The 14886-nt window shown below is 55.2% G+C and overlaps 1 protein-coding gene and 1 long non-coding RNA gene across 2 annotated transcripts in view; both read right to left on the minus strand.

Annotated features, from left to right (window-relative positions):
- Nucleotides 1–14886, minus strand: part of GRM7 (glutamate metabotropic receptor 7) — a 353299-nt gene that overhangs the window by 54365 nt on the left and 284048 nt on the right. The gene's annotated exons all lie outside the window — the stretch shown is intronic.
- LOC120944889 lies at nt 98–1575 on the minus strand. The gene is made up of 3 exons (XR_005750523.1): nt 388–1575; nt 203–313; nt 98–128 (listed from the first exon to the last, which is right to left on the minus strand). It is a non-coding gene; the product is annotated as an uncharacterized LOC120944889 (long non-coding RNA).

Raw genomic sequence — 14886 nt, forward strand, 5'->3', positions numbered from 1 at the left:
TCCCCTCCATCTAACACTTCTGAGCCCTGATAAATGCTCCCCTCCATCCAACACCTCTGAGCCCTGATGAATGCTCCCCTCCATCCAACACCTCCGAGCCCTGATGAATGCTCCCCTCCATCCAACACCTCCGAGCCCTGATGAATGCTCCCCTCCATCCAACAACTCTGAGCCCTGCTGAAGGCTCTCTCCTGTCCAACACCTCTGAGCCCTGATGAATGCTCCCCTCCATCCAACACCTCTGAGCCCTGATGAATGCTCCCCTCCATCCAACACCTCTGAGCCCTGATGAATGCTCCCCTCCATCCAACACCTCTGAGCCCTGATGAATGCTCCCCTCCATCCAACAACTCTGAGCCCTGCTGAAGGCTCTCTCCTGTCCAACACCTCTGAGCCCTGATGAATGCTCCCCTCCATCCAACACCTCTGAGCCCTGATGAATGCTCCCCTCCATCCAACACCTCTGAGCCCTGATGAATGCTCCCCTCCATCTAACATCCCTGAGCCCTGATGAATGCTCCCCTCCATCTAACATCTCTGAGCCCTGATGAATGCTCCCCTCCATCCAACACCTCTGAGCCCTGATGAATGCTCCCCTCCATCCAACACCTCTGAGCCCTGATGAATGCTCTCTCCTGTTCAACACCTCTGAGCCCTGATGAATGCTCCCCTCCATCCAACACCTCTGAGCCCTGATGAATGCTCCCCTCCATCCAACACCTCTGAGCCCTGATGAATGCTCCCCTCCATCTAACATCCCTGAGCCCTGATGAATGCTCCCCTCCATCTAACATCTCTGAGCCCTGATGAATGCTCCCCTCCATCCAACACCTCTGAGCCCTGATGAATGCTCCCCTCCATCCAACACCTCTGAGCCCTGATGAATGCTCCCCTCCATCTAACACCTCTGAGCCCTGATGAAGACACCCCTCCATCCAACACCTCTGAGCCCTGATGAATGCTCCCCTCCATCCAACACCTCTGAGCCCTGATGAATGCTCCCCTCCATCCAACACCTCTGAGCCCTAATGAATGCTCCCCTCCATCTAACACCTCTGAGCCCTGCTGAAGGCTCTCTCCTGTCCAACACCTCTGAGCCCCCATGAATGCTCCCCTCCATCCAACACCTCTGAGCCCTGATGAATGCTCCCCTCCATCCAACACCTCTGAGCCCTGATGAATGCTCCCCTCCATCCAACACCTCTGAGCCCTGATGAATGCTCCCCTCCATCCAACACCTCTGATCCCTGATGAATGCTCCCCTCCATCCAACACCTCTGAGCCCTGATGAATGCTCCCCTCCATCTAACACCTCTGAGCCCTGATGAAGACACCCCTCCATCCAACACCTCTGAGCCCTGATGAATGCTCCCCTCCATCCAACACCTCTGAGCCCTGATGAATGCTCCCCTCCATCCAACATCTCTGAGCCCTGATGAATGCTCCCCTCCATCCAACACCTCTGAGCCCTGATGAATGCTCCCCTCCATCCAACACCTCTGAGCCCTGCTGAAGGCTCTCTCCTGTCCAACACCTCTGAGCCCCGATGAATGCTCCCCTCCATCCAACACCTCTGAGCCCTGATGAATGCTCCCCTTCATCTAACACCTCTGAGCCCTGCTGAAGGCTCTCTCCTGTCCAACACCTCTGAGCCCTGATGAATGCTCCCCTCCATCCAACACCTCTGAGCCCTGATGAATGCTCCCCTCCATCCAACACCTCTGATCCCTGATGAATGCTCCCCTCCATCCAACACCTCTGAGCCCTGATGAATGCTCCCCTCCATCTAACACCTCTGAGCCCTGATGAAGACACCCCTCCATCCAACACCTCTGAGCCCTGATGAATGCTCCCCTCCATCCAACACCTCTGAGCCCTGATGAATGCTCCCCTCCATCCAACATCTCTGAGCCCTGATGAATGCTCCCCTCCATCCAACACCTCTGAGCCCTGATGAATGCTCCCCTCCATCCAACACCTCTGAGCCCTGCTGAAGGCTCTCTCCTGTCCAACACCTCTGAGCCCCGATGAATGCTCCCCTCCATCCAACACCTCTGAGCCCTGATGAATGCTCCCCTTCATCTAACACCTCTGAGCCCTGCTGAAGGCTCTCTCCTGTCCAACACCTCTGAGCCCTGATGAATGCTCCCCTCCATCCAACACCTCTGAGCCCTGATGAATGCTCCCCTTCAACCAACACCTCTGAGCCCTGATGAATGCTCCCCTCCATCCAACATCTCTGAGCCCTGATGAATGCTCCCCTCCATCCAACACCTCTGAGCCCTGATGAATGCTCCCCTCCATCCAACACCTCTGATCCCTGATGAATGCTCCCCTCCATCCAACACCTCTGAGCCCTGATGAATGCTCCCCTTCAACCAACACCTCTGAGCCCTGATGAATGCTCCCCTCCATCCAACACCTCTGAGCCCTGATGAATGCTCCCCTCCATCCAACACCTCTGAGCCCTGATGAATGCTCCCCTCCATCTAACACCTCTGAGCCCTGATGAATGCTCCCCTCCATCCAACACCTCTGAGCCCTGATGAATGCTCCCCTCCATCCAACATCTCTGAGCCCTGATGAATGCTCCCCTCCATCCAACACCTCTGAGCCCTGATGAAGACACCCCTCCATCCAACACCTCTGAGCCCTGATGAATGCTCCCCTCCATCCAACACCTCCGAGCCCTGATGAATGCTCCCCTCCATCTAACACCTCTGAGCCCTGCTGAAGGCTCTCTCCTGTCCAACACCTCTGAGCCCTGATGAATGCTCCCCTCCATCCAACACCTCTGAGCCCTGATGAATGCTCCCCTCCATCCAACACCTCTGAGCCCTGATGAATGCTCCCCTCCATCCAACACCTCTGAGCCCTGATGAATGCTCCCCTCCATCCAACACCTCTGAGTCCTGATGAATGCTCCCCTCCATCTAACACCTCTGAGCCCTGATGAATGCTCCCCTCCATCCAACACCTCTGAGCCCAGATGAATGCTCCCCTCCATCCAACACCTCTGATCCCTGATGAATGCTCCCCTCCATCCAACACCTCGGAGCCCTGATGAATGCTCCCCTCCATCCAACACCTCTGAGCCCTGATGAATGCTCCCCTCCATCTAACACCTCTGAGCCCTGATGAATGCTCCCCTCCATCCAACACCTCTGAGCCCTGATGAATGCTCCCCTCCATCCAACACCTCTGAGCCCTGATGAATGCTCCCCTCCATCCAACACCTCTGAGCCCTGATGAATGCTCCCCTCCATCTAACACCTCTGAGCCCTGATGAATGCTCCTCCTCCATCCAACACCTCTGAGCCCTGATGAAGACACCCCTCCATCCAACACCTCTGAGCCCTGATGAATGATCCCCTCCATCTAACACCTCTGAGCCCTGATGAATGCTCCCCTCCATCTAACACCTCTGAGCCCTGATGAATGCTCCCCTCCATCCAACAACTCTGAGCCCTGATGAATGCTCCCCTCCATCCAACACCTCTGAGCCCTGATGAATGCTCCCCTCCATCCAACATCTCTGAGCCCTGATGAATGCTCCCCTCCATCCAACACCTCTGAGCCCTGATGAATGCTCCCCTCCATCCAACAACTCTGAGCCCTGATGAATGCTCCCCTCCATCCAACACCTCTGAGCCCTGATGAATGCTCCCCTCCATCCAACACCTCTGAGCCCTGATGAATGCTCCCCTCCATCCAACACCTCTGAGCCCTGATGAATGCTCCCCTCCATCCAACAACTCTGAGCCCTGATGAATGCTCCCCTCCATCCAACACCTCTGAGCCCTGATGAATGCTCCCCTCCATCCAACACTTCTGAGCCCTGATGAATGCTCCCCTCCATCCAACACCTCTGAGCCCTGATGAATGCTCCCCCAACACCTCTGAGCCCTGATGAATGCTCCCCTCCATCCAACACCTCTGAGCCCTGATGAATGCTCCCCTCCATCCAACACCTCTGAGCCCTGATGAATGCTCCCCTCCATCCAACACCTCTGAGCCTCTCTGACATGAGGGAGCCAGAGCTGTGGGATCACCACAGCGATAAGTTCAGTCCAGTTCGAGTGTTTTCATCAAATCCGATACAAAGACAAACATCCAACATATTTCGGTGATGAAAACCCCCTTCGTCAGGACTGGAGACAGCACAAGCCCTCAGATCCCGACAAGAAGAACAAAGAGATAGCGAGAAGAAAAGTTCTAATATTCAGTGCAAAGTATACGAGTCATTGGAGGATCTGTGGAGTGTGAGGTCATTATGGTGGAATTGGTGGTCGGCCATAAACGTAGAAGACCGGTGATATCTGTACGATGTCCATGAGCAGCGACACCCCCCACATCACATTCCATATACCGTTCTTCCCGGATATCTCCGGTGCCGCCGCCGGTAAACAGAGCGATGAATGATTCACGCAGAACCAGCGCTGCAGACGTGGCGGCACAATCCATAAATTTTATGTGCGATCGATGATTATGACGGACGGACAGATGGATACTTTCAGTCTATCGAATAAGACATATCCATTGATTAACGAGCCAATTATTAGATCATTTAACCAATCAGCCGATCGATAGCACACAATAAATGCAAAAGCGAGTGGCTAAAACTTCTGCGCACATTTATCCGCCGCTAATGTCCGCCGTCATTTATTTTTCATCAGCAGTAAAATTAAAGGTCCAGTAAAGTGAAAACATAAAAGTTACATTATGAGGAAGAGTCGCCGATCCCGCCATCAATATTCATATCTGAGGATCGTGGAGGGGGGAGGGGCGGATCTATCTCTCCGGCCAGCCGCCATCAGCAAACACCGAAGTCTCACCGCAGAGGTCCAGACAGGGAGCCGGAACGTTACAAACCTGACAGGAACTTGGTCAGTCTGCCGGAATAAATCCGCACACAATATACAGGAAATGGAAATCTCGGGGTGATCTCTGGAATTCTCGGGGTGCTCTCTGTAAATCTCGGGGTGATCTCTGGAAATCTCGGGGTGTTCTCTGGAATTCTCGGGGTGATCTCTGGAAATCTCGGGGTGATCTCTGGAAATCTCGGGGTGATCTCTCATATTCTCGGGGTGCTCTCTGGAAATCTCGGGGTTATCTCTGGAAATCTCGGGGTGATCTCTGGAAATCTCGGGGTGATCTCTGGAAATCTCGGGGTGATCTCTGGAATTCTCGGGGTGATCTCTGGAAATCTCGGGGTGATCTCTCATATTCTCGGGGTGCTCTCTGGAAATCTCGGGGTTATCTCTGGAAATCTCGGGGCGATCTCTGTAAATCTCGGGGTGATCTCTGGAAATCTCGGGGGGGGGGGGTGATCTCTGGAATTATCGGGAGATCTCAGGAATTCTCGGGGTGATCTCTGTAAATCTCGGGGTGATCTCTGGAATTCTCGGGGTGATCTCTGGAAATCTCGGGGCGATCTCTGGAAATCTCGGGGTGATCTCTGGAAATCTCGGGGCGATCTCTGGAATTCTCGGGGTGATCTCTGGAATTATCGGGGTGACCTCTGGAATTCTCGGGATGATCTCTGGAAATCTCGGGGCGATCTCTGGAATTCTCGGGGTGCTCTCTGGAAATCTCGGGGCGATCTCTGGAATTATCGGGGCGATCTCTGGAATTATCGGGGTGATCTCTGTAAATCTCGGGGTGATCTCTGGAAATCTCAGGGTGATCTCTGGAAATCTCGGGGTGATCTCTGGAAATCTCGGGGCGATCTCTGGAAATCTCGGGGTGATCTCTGGAATTCTCGGGGTGATCTCTGGAAATCTCGGGGTGATCTCTGGAAATCTCGGGGTGATCTCTGGAAATCTCGGGGCGATCTCTGGAAATCTCGGGGTGCTCTCTGGAAATCTCGGGGTTATCTCTGGAAATCTCGGGGTGATCTCTGTAAATCTCGGGGTGATCTCTGTAAATCTCGGGGGTGATCTCTGGAAATCTCGGGGTGATCTCTGGAATTATCGGGTGATCTCTGGAAATCTCGGGGTGATCTCTGGAAATCTCGGGGTGATCTCTGGAAATCTCTGGAAATCTCGGGGTGATCTCTGGAAATCTCGGGGCGATCTCTGGAATTATCGGAGCGATCTCTGGAATTATCGGGGTGCTCTCTGTAAATCTCGGGGTGATCTCTGGAAATCTCGGGGTGATCTCTGTAAATCTCGGGGTGATCTCTGTAAATCTCGGGGGTGATCTCTGGAAATCTCGGGGTGATCTCTGGAATTATCGGGTGATCTCTGGAAATCTCGGGGTGATCTCTGGAAATCTCGGGGTGATCTCTGGAAATCTCGGGGCGATCTCTGGAATTATCGGGGTGCTCTCTGTAAATCTCGGGGTGATCTCTGGAAATCTCGGGGTGATCTCTGGAAATCTCGGGGTGATCTCTGGAATTCTCGGGGTTGATCTCTGGAATTCTCGGGGTGATCTCTGTAAATCTTGGGGTGATCTCTGGAAATCTCGGGGCGATCTCTGGAAATCTCGGGGTGATCTCTGGAATTATCGGGGCGATCTCTGGAAATCTCAGGGTGATCTCTGGAAATCTCGGGGCGATCTCTGGAAATCTCGGGGTGCTCTCTGGAAATCTCGGGGTTATCTCTGGAAATCTCGGGGTGATCTCTGTAAATCTCGGGGTGATCTCTGTAAATCTCGGGGGTGATCTCTGGAAATCTCGGGGTGATCTCTGGAATTATCGGGTGATCTCTGGAAATCTCGGGGTGATCTCTGGAAATCTCAGGGTGATCTCTGGAAATCTCGGGGTGATCTCTGGAAATCTCGGGGTTATCTTTGTAAATCTCGGGGTGATCTCTGGAATTCTCGGGTTGATCTCTCATATTCTCGGGGTGATCTCTGGAAATCTCGGGATGCTCTCTGTAAATCTCGGGGTGATCTCTGGAATTCTCTGGGTGATCTCTGGAAATCTCGGGGCGATCTCTGGAAATCTCGGGGTGATCTCTGGAAATCTCGGGGTGATCTCTGGAAATCTCAGGTGCTCTCTGGAATTCTCGGGGTGATCTCTGGAAATCTTGGGGCGATCTCTGGAATTCTCGGGGTGATTTCTGGAAATCTCGGGGTGATCTCTGGAAATCTCGGGGTAATCTCTCATATTCTCGGGGTGATCTCTGGAAATCTCGGGGTGATCTCTGGAAATCTCGGGGTGATCTCTGGAAATCTCGGGGTAATCTCTCATATTCTCGGGGTGATCTCTGGAAATCTCGGGGTGATCTCTGGAAATCTTGGGGTGATCTCTGGAAATCTCGGGGTGATCTCTGGAATTCTCGGGGCGATCTCTGGAAATCTCGGGGTGATCTCTGGAATTCTCGGGGCGATCTCTGGAAATCTCGGGGTGATCTCTGGAATTATCGGGGTGATCTCAGGAATTATCGGGGTGCTCTCTGGAAATCTCGGGGTGATCTCTGTAAATCTCGGGGTGATCTCTGTAAATCTCGGGGTGATCTCTGGTATTATCGGGGCGATCTCTGTAAATCTCGGGGCGATCTCTGTAAATCTCGGGGTGATCTCTGTAAATCTCGGGGTGATCTCTGGTATTATCGGGGCGATCTCTGGAATTATCGGGGTGATCTCTGGAATTATCGGGGTGATCTCAGGAATTATCGGGGTGCTCTCTGGAATTCTCGGGGTGATCTCTGAAATTATCGGGGCGATCTCTGGAATTATCGGGGTGATCTCTGGAATTATCGGGGTGATCTCTGAAATTATCGGGGTGATCTCTGGAAATCTTGGGGTGATCTCTGGAAATCTCAGGGTGATCTCTGGAAATCTCAGGGTGATCTCTGTAAATCTCGGGGTGATCTCTGTAAATCTCGGGGCGATCTCTGTAAATCTCGGGGTGATCTCTGGAATTTTCGGGGTGATCTCTGGAAATCTCGGGGCGATCCGGTGTAATGATCTCGTTGTGCGGATCAGAAAGGATTAATGTGGGGGATGTGCGCTGTAGCGGACACAATGATTGGCTGAGTGGAATATCGTAAATTGTTGTATTTCTTGCTGGCAGTTTCTGTGGGAGGGCGGGGGTGGGGAGGCTGCGGGAAGGGCCCGGGGCCCATTTATGTAATTGCCATATTTAGCGGGATGTCATGATGGATGAATGATCAGAGAGCGAGATGACGGTCATACATCATCGTGCGAGGAGAGGACCGCGGGCTGCGACCGGCACACGGGGAAGTCATGCGAGAGGACAAGCCGTGCCGATGGCCGGCGGGGGAGGTGACGTCCCTACGGGAGTCCGCCGGCTAAATGTGCAAAGCGAAGCAGCCAATCAGCTGCCGTCTTTTATTGTTCTGACTGATCTGGGAAAGGGGGACTCTGATTGGGTTAGAGTTCATTATAGATCTCTGCTTCGTCCTCTGACCTCCGCAATGAGGCGATGGAGGCCGATCATTACCAATAACCGATCAATAACTAGAACCCGCAACCGTTCCATCTACAGCCGGATCATCGAACCCAACAAAGAGAAAAACATCGGGAAGTATTCCGAGAATCTCCACCCCGCCCCCGCCTAGAATCAGAGATACGGAGGCCGTCACCGCGGAAACCCTCCTGGATTTCACCCGCCAATCACCAAACTGCAGCCAGGTGAGGCCCGCCTTCTGCCTCCGCCCACTTCTATTATCAGCTTCGCTGCCCTCCCCTCTCCTCCCCACCCCTCCCCTCCAGCAATGTGATTTCCCCTCTCCTCCAGCAATGTGATGTCCCCTTTCCTCCCCTCCCGCAATGTGATGTCCCCTCCCCTCCAGCAATGTGATGTCCCCTCTCCTCCCCACCCCTCCCCTCCAGCAATGTGATGTCCCCTTTCCTCCCCTCCAGCAATGTGATGTCCCCTCCACACCCCTCCCCTCCAGCAATGTGATGTCCCCTCTCCTCCTCTCCAGCAATGTGATGTCCCCTCCACACCCCTCCCCTCCAGCAATGTGATGTCCCCTCTCCTCCCCACCCCTCCCCTCCAGCAATGTGATGTCTCCTCTCCTCCCCACCCCTCCCCTCCAGCAATGTGATGTCCCCTCCCCTCCAGCAATGTGATGTCCCCTCTCCTCCCCACCCCTCCCCTCCAGCAATGTGATGTCCCCTCTCCTTCCCACCCCTCCCCTCCAGCAATGTGATGTCTCCTCTCCTCCCCACCCCTCTCCTCCAGCAATGTGATGTCTCCTCCCATCCCCTCCAGTAATGTGATGTCCCCTCTCCTCCACAGAAAACGCTCCTGTTCCTGGCCCCCCATGGTAGTGCACAGTGTGGTCAGGATTGTAATCTGAAGAGAAGTTCCTCCAATAGAGGAGATCTCAGTAGCTCAGGAATAATCGGAGGAGGAAGGTCGGCAATCATCGAATGATGGATTGCGGGATCAAACATCTCTGGTGGCACATCTGTCTGAGGGCCACACATGGGCCGACCTCGGCCCTCACCCCGGCACCTTGGACAGAGTCCACTCTTGTCCTGAATTAGTGGAATGACTCGCAGCTTCCATTCTTCTGTCTCTTTATGTATTACAATCCGAGCCGACGGTTACCATGGAAACTGCCGGATTCCTGCAGAAGGGAGCAGCCACGCCGTTGTGAGACTCCGAGCCGCAGAAGCACTTTATATGCTGAATATGGCGCCGGAGGACGGGGGTACAACCCAACCCCCCCCGGAGCAACGCGGACTTCTACAGAGGACACCCGCCTGCACCCCCTCCCCCCCCAAATCTCAGCTTCACACACAACAATGGAGAGGGGTCTGTGCTACGCGTTTCATCTCTCTGCTAAAATCTGACCTCCGCCCCCCTTCATAGATAGAGTTCTATCCCCCGGACCCCCCCACACCCCCCTCATCGCCCCCCTTATCCCCCAGACCCCCCCTCATCCCGCTCACACCCCCCTCCCCCCCAAATCTCAGCTTCACACACAACAATGGAAAGGGGTCTGTGCTACGCGTTTCATCTCTCTGCTAAAATCTGACCTCCGCCCCCTTTCATAGATAGAGTTCTATCCCCCGGACCCCCCCCACACCCCCCTCATCCCCCGGACCCCCCCTCATCCCCCAGACCCCCCCTCATCCCGCTCACACCCCCCTCCCCCCCAAATCTCAGCTTCACACACAACAATGGAAAGGGGTCTGTGCTACGCGTTTCATCTCTCTGCTAAAATCTGACCTCCGCCCCCTTTCATAGATAGAGTTCTATCCCCCGGACCCCCCCACACCCCCCTCATCCCCCGGACCCCCCCTCATCCCCCAGACCCCCCCTCATCCCGCTCACACCCCCCTCCCCCCCAAATCTCAGCTTCACACACAACAATGGAAAGGGGTCTGTGCTACGCGTTTCATCTCTCTGCTAAAATCTGACCTCCGCCCCCCTTCATAGATAGAGTTTTATCCCCCTCATCCCCCCCACACCGCCCTCATCACCCGGACCCCCGCTCATCCCCCAGACCCCCCCTCATCCCGCTCACACCCCCCTCCCCCCCAAATCTCAGCTTCACACACAACAATGGAAAGGGGTCTGTGCTACGCGTTTCATCTCTCTGCTAAAATCTGACCTCCGCCCCCCTTCATAGATAGAGTTTTATCCTGCCCACACCCCCCTCATCCCCCGGACCCCTCTCATCCCCCAGACTCCCCTCATCCCCCCTCATCCCCCGGACCCCCCCTCAGTCTTATATCCTCCCCCCTTCATAGATAGAGTTTTATCCCCCTTATCCTGCCCACACCCCCTCATCCCCCGGACTCCCCTCATCCCCCCTCATCCCCCGGACCCCCTCATCACCCTGACCCCCCCCTCAGTCTTATATCCGCCCCCCTTCATAGATAGAGTTTTATCCCCCTTATCCCGCCCACCCCCCCCCTCATCCCCCAGACCCCCCCTCATCCCCCAGACCCCCTCATCCCCCGGACCCCCCTCATCCCCCAGACCCTCCCCCCCCCTCAGTCTTATATCCTCCCCACTTTATAGATAGAGTTCTATCCCCTCATCCCGCGGACCCCCATTTCAGTCTTATATCCTCCCCCTCTCCCCTTTAGTCTTGCACAGGTGTTCTGGCTCCTCCCCTTTAGTCTTGCACAGGTGTATAGGCTCCTCCCCCATGACTGAAATGTCTTCCTCTGATATCACCGCACACTGTGAGCTTCTCACCATGTGCATTAGAATCTGCAGCAAGTCAGATAGAGCCCCGCCCCTTTTCCTGGCTGAAGGACTTCCAGCATCATCTTGAACGTTCCTCTTCCACCTGACTGTCCCTGGCCCCGCCCCTCTCATTCATTGGACGTCCTCCAGCCAGGAAATGGGGCGGAGCTTTGACTCGCTGCAGCTTTCAATGTACGTGGTGAGAAGCTCACAGTGTGCGGTGATATCAGAGGAAGACATTCCAGTCCAGGAGGGGAGCCGATACACCTGTGCAAGACTGAAGGGGAGGAGCCATACACCTGTGCTAGACTGAAGGGGAGGAGTCTGTACACCTGTGCTAGACTGAAGGGGAGGAGTCTGTACACCTGTGCAAGACTGAAGGGGAGGAGCCGGTACACCTGTGCACGACTGAAGGGGAGGAGCCGGTGCACCTGTGCAAGACTGAAAGGGAGGAGCCGGTACACCGGTACAAGACAGAAGGGGAGGAGCCGGTACAACTGTGCAAGACTGAAGGGGAGGAGCCATACACCTGTGCAAGACTGAAGGGGAGGAGCCGGTACAACTGTGCAAGACTGAAGGGGAGGAGCCATACACCTGTGCAAGACTGAAGGGGAGGAGCCGGTAAACACCTGTGCAAAGCTGAAGGGGAGGAGCCATACACCTGTGCAAGACTGAAGGGGAGAAGCCGGTACACCTGTGCAACACTGAAGGGGAGGAGCCAGTAGACATGTGCAAGACTGAAGGGGGAGGAGCCATACACCTGTGCAAGACTGAAGAGGAGGAGCCAGAACACCTGTGCAAGACTGAAGGGGAGGAGCCATACACCTGTGCAAGACTGAAGGGAAGGAGCCGGTACACCTGTGCAAGACTGAAGGGGGAGCAGCCGGTACACCTGTGCAAGACTGAAGGGGAGGAGCCGGTAAACACCTGTGCAAAGCTGAAGGGGAGGAGCCATACACCTGTGCAAGACTGAAGGGGAGGAGCCGGTACACCTGTGCAACACTGAAGGGGAGGAGCCAGTAGACATGTGCAAGACTGAAGGGGGAGGAGCCATACACCTGTGCAAGACTGAAGAGGAGGAGCCAGAACACCTGTGCAAGACTGAAGGGGAGGAGCCATACACCTGTGCAAGACTGAAGGGGAGGAGCCGGTACACCTGTGCAAGACTGAAGAGGAGGAGCCGTACACCTGTGCAAGACTGAAGGGGGGGGGGAGCTGTACACCTGTGCAAGACTGAAGAGGGGGATATAAACGACTTTTCATCATCAAAAACTGGCGTCTCATCCTCCAATCACAGAGGCCGGAGGTTGTCAGAGAACGGAGGAGGAAGTCGGCGACGCGTTCTGCCAGGATCTCAGCTTCTTATTGTGATGATGAACATTCCGCCTGTCACAGCACCACTAATGTTTAATGAAGCCAATTAAATCCCGCGGAGGGGGAGGGGTGCGGCGTTCAGCGGCGGATGTTAAACAATCAGGAGAATCTTAAAGAGAACCGGTCACAAGATTATTAGAACTTCCCTCCCCCACCTTTATTAATGGCACGCCGCTGTTTCTGGAATGATAAATGATTGTCTTTTTCTTCATCAGCGCTGAAGATCTCCTGCAACCTCTTTGCAGCCACTTCATGTCCAGTGATGGCGGTACGGCGTTCCTCGGGGGCGGGATTCCTGATGGTGACACCAGAGAGTCATGTCTGTGTGATGTGTGCTGATTGGCCACTTTTAGCCCACGTGACAAGGTGACAACACAGAGGAAGAGTTGGGAGACAAGGACAGAGTGTTGTCACCCAGAACAGGAAGTGCCTGAACCCGGACCTCCATGGCGGGAACTCTTTCCAGCCCAACCAATCATCAAATGAGAATCCAGGAGGGTCCTTAAAGCGGGAGTTCACCCAAAAAATGTTTTACCCTTAGATTGAGGCTCGTTTTGTGAAGGGGAATCGGGTGTTTTTTTTAAAATGGAAGCTGTACTTACCGTTTTAGAGAGCGATCTTCTCCGCCGCTTCCGGGTATGGGCTGCGGGACTGGGCGTTCCTATTTGATGGACAGGCTTCCGACGGTCGCATACATAGCGTCACGATTTTCCGAAAGAAGCCGAACGTTGGTGTGGCTCTATACGGCGCCTGCGCACCGACGTTCGGCTACTTTCGGAAAATCGTGACGCGATGGATGCGACGGTCGGAAGCCTGTCCATCAAATAGGAACGCCCAGTCCCGCAGCACATACCCGGAAGCGGCGGAGAAGATCGCTCTCTAAAACGGTAAGTACTGCTTCGATTTAAAAAAAAACACCCGATTCCCCTTCACAAAACGAGCCTCAATCTAAGGTAAAAAATTAACTTTTTGGGTGAACCTCCGCTTTAAAGTTCATGTTTTGAAAGCCCGCCCCCGAGCTGAGAAGAAAAGCCCGCTCCTGGCCTGAGAAGTAAAGAGATCTGCCCCCTTCCTGAGAAGATCCCGCCCCCGGCCTGAGAAGAAGAGCTTGCCCCGGCCTGAGAAGTAAAGAGCCCGCCCCCTTCCTGAGAAGATCCCGCCCCCGGCCTGAGAAGAAGAGCTTGCCCCGGCCTGAGAAGAAGAGCTTGCCCCGGCCTGAGAAGTAAAGAGCCCGCCCCCTTCCTGAGAAGATCCCGCCCCCGGCCTGAGAAGAAGAGCTTGCCCCGGCCTGAGAAGTAAAGAGCCCGCCCCCTTCCTGAGAAGATCCCGCCCCCGGCCTGAGAAGAAGAGCTTGCCCCGGCCTGAGAAGAAGAGCTTGCCCCGGCCTGAGAAGTAAAGAGCCCGCCCCCTTCCTGCGAAGATCCCGCCCCCGGCCTGAGAAGAAGAGCTTGCCCCCGGCCTGGGAAGAAGAGCCTGCCCCCTTCCTGAGAAGAGCCTGCCCAGGCACAGGAAGTAGATAAATATCCGCAGTCCCTAGGCGCAGGAAGTAGATAAATATCCACAGTCCCTAGGCGCAGGAAGTAGATAAATATCCGCAGTGCCTAGGCGCAGGAAGTAGATAAATATCCGCAGTGCCTAGGCACGCCGCTACTTATCAGGACTCATTTTATTCCTCCGCCCGGCTATCAGATATTAGACACATTTCTGGGTTCCGATTTACTTTAATCAGGAAAAGTCGTTTAGAAGAAGCCGCGGCGGGCAGTGGGGGGAGGGTGCAGGGCGCTCTGCTGGGTTCTGAGTCAGCGGCGGGCGGCGGGCGGTGGGGGGAGGGTGCAGGGCGCTCTGCTGGGTTCTGAGTCCAGGGTGGGCAGTGGGGGGAGGGTGCAGGGCGCTCTGCTGGGTTCTGAGTCCAGGGTGGGCAGTGGGGGGAGGGTGCAGGGCGCTCTGCTGGGTTCTGAGTCCACGGTGGGCAGTGGGGGGAGGGTGCAGGGCGCTCTGCTGGGTTCTGAGTCCGCGGCAGGCGGCGGGCAGTGGGGGGAGGGTGCAGGGCGCTCGGCTGGGTTCTGAGTCCAGGGTGGGCAGTGGGGGGAGGGTGCAGGGCGCTCTGCTGGGTTCTGAGTCCAGGGTGGGCAGTGGGGGGGGGAGGGTGCAGGGCGCTCTGCTGGGTTCTGAGTCCGCGGCAGGCGGCGGGCAGTGGGGGGAGGGTGCAGGGCGCTCGGCTGGGTTCTGAGTCAGCGGCGGGCAGTGGGGGGAGGGGAAGGAGCTGTTCTTCTTCGATGATATTCATAGTTCACCGGTTCCGTTGGACCTCCACCAAGCCGGTGACGGCGCCGATGTTCAGGTCGGGCGACTTTCTGCTTCTAAATATAAACGGCGAGTTTTTTTTCTCT

Source organism: Rana temporaria, chromosome 7 (assembly GCF_905171775.1).
Source record: "Rana temporaria chromosome 7, aRanTem1.1, whole genome shotgun sequence".
NCBI lineage: Eukaryota > Metazoa > Chordata > Amphibia > Anura > Ranidae > Rana > Rana temporaria.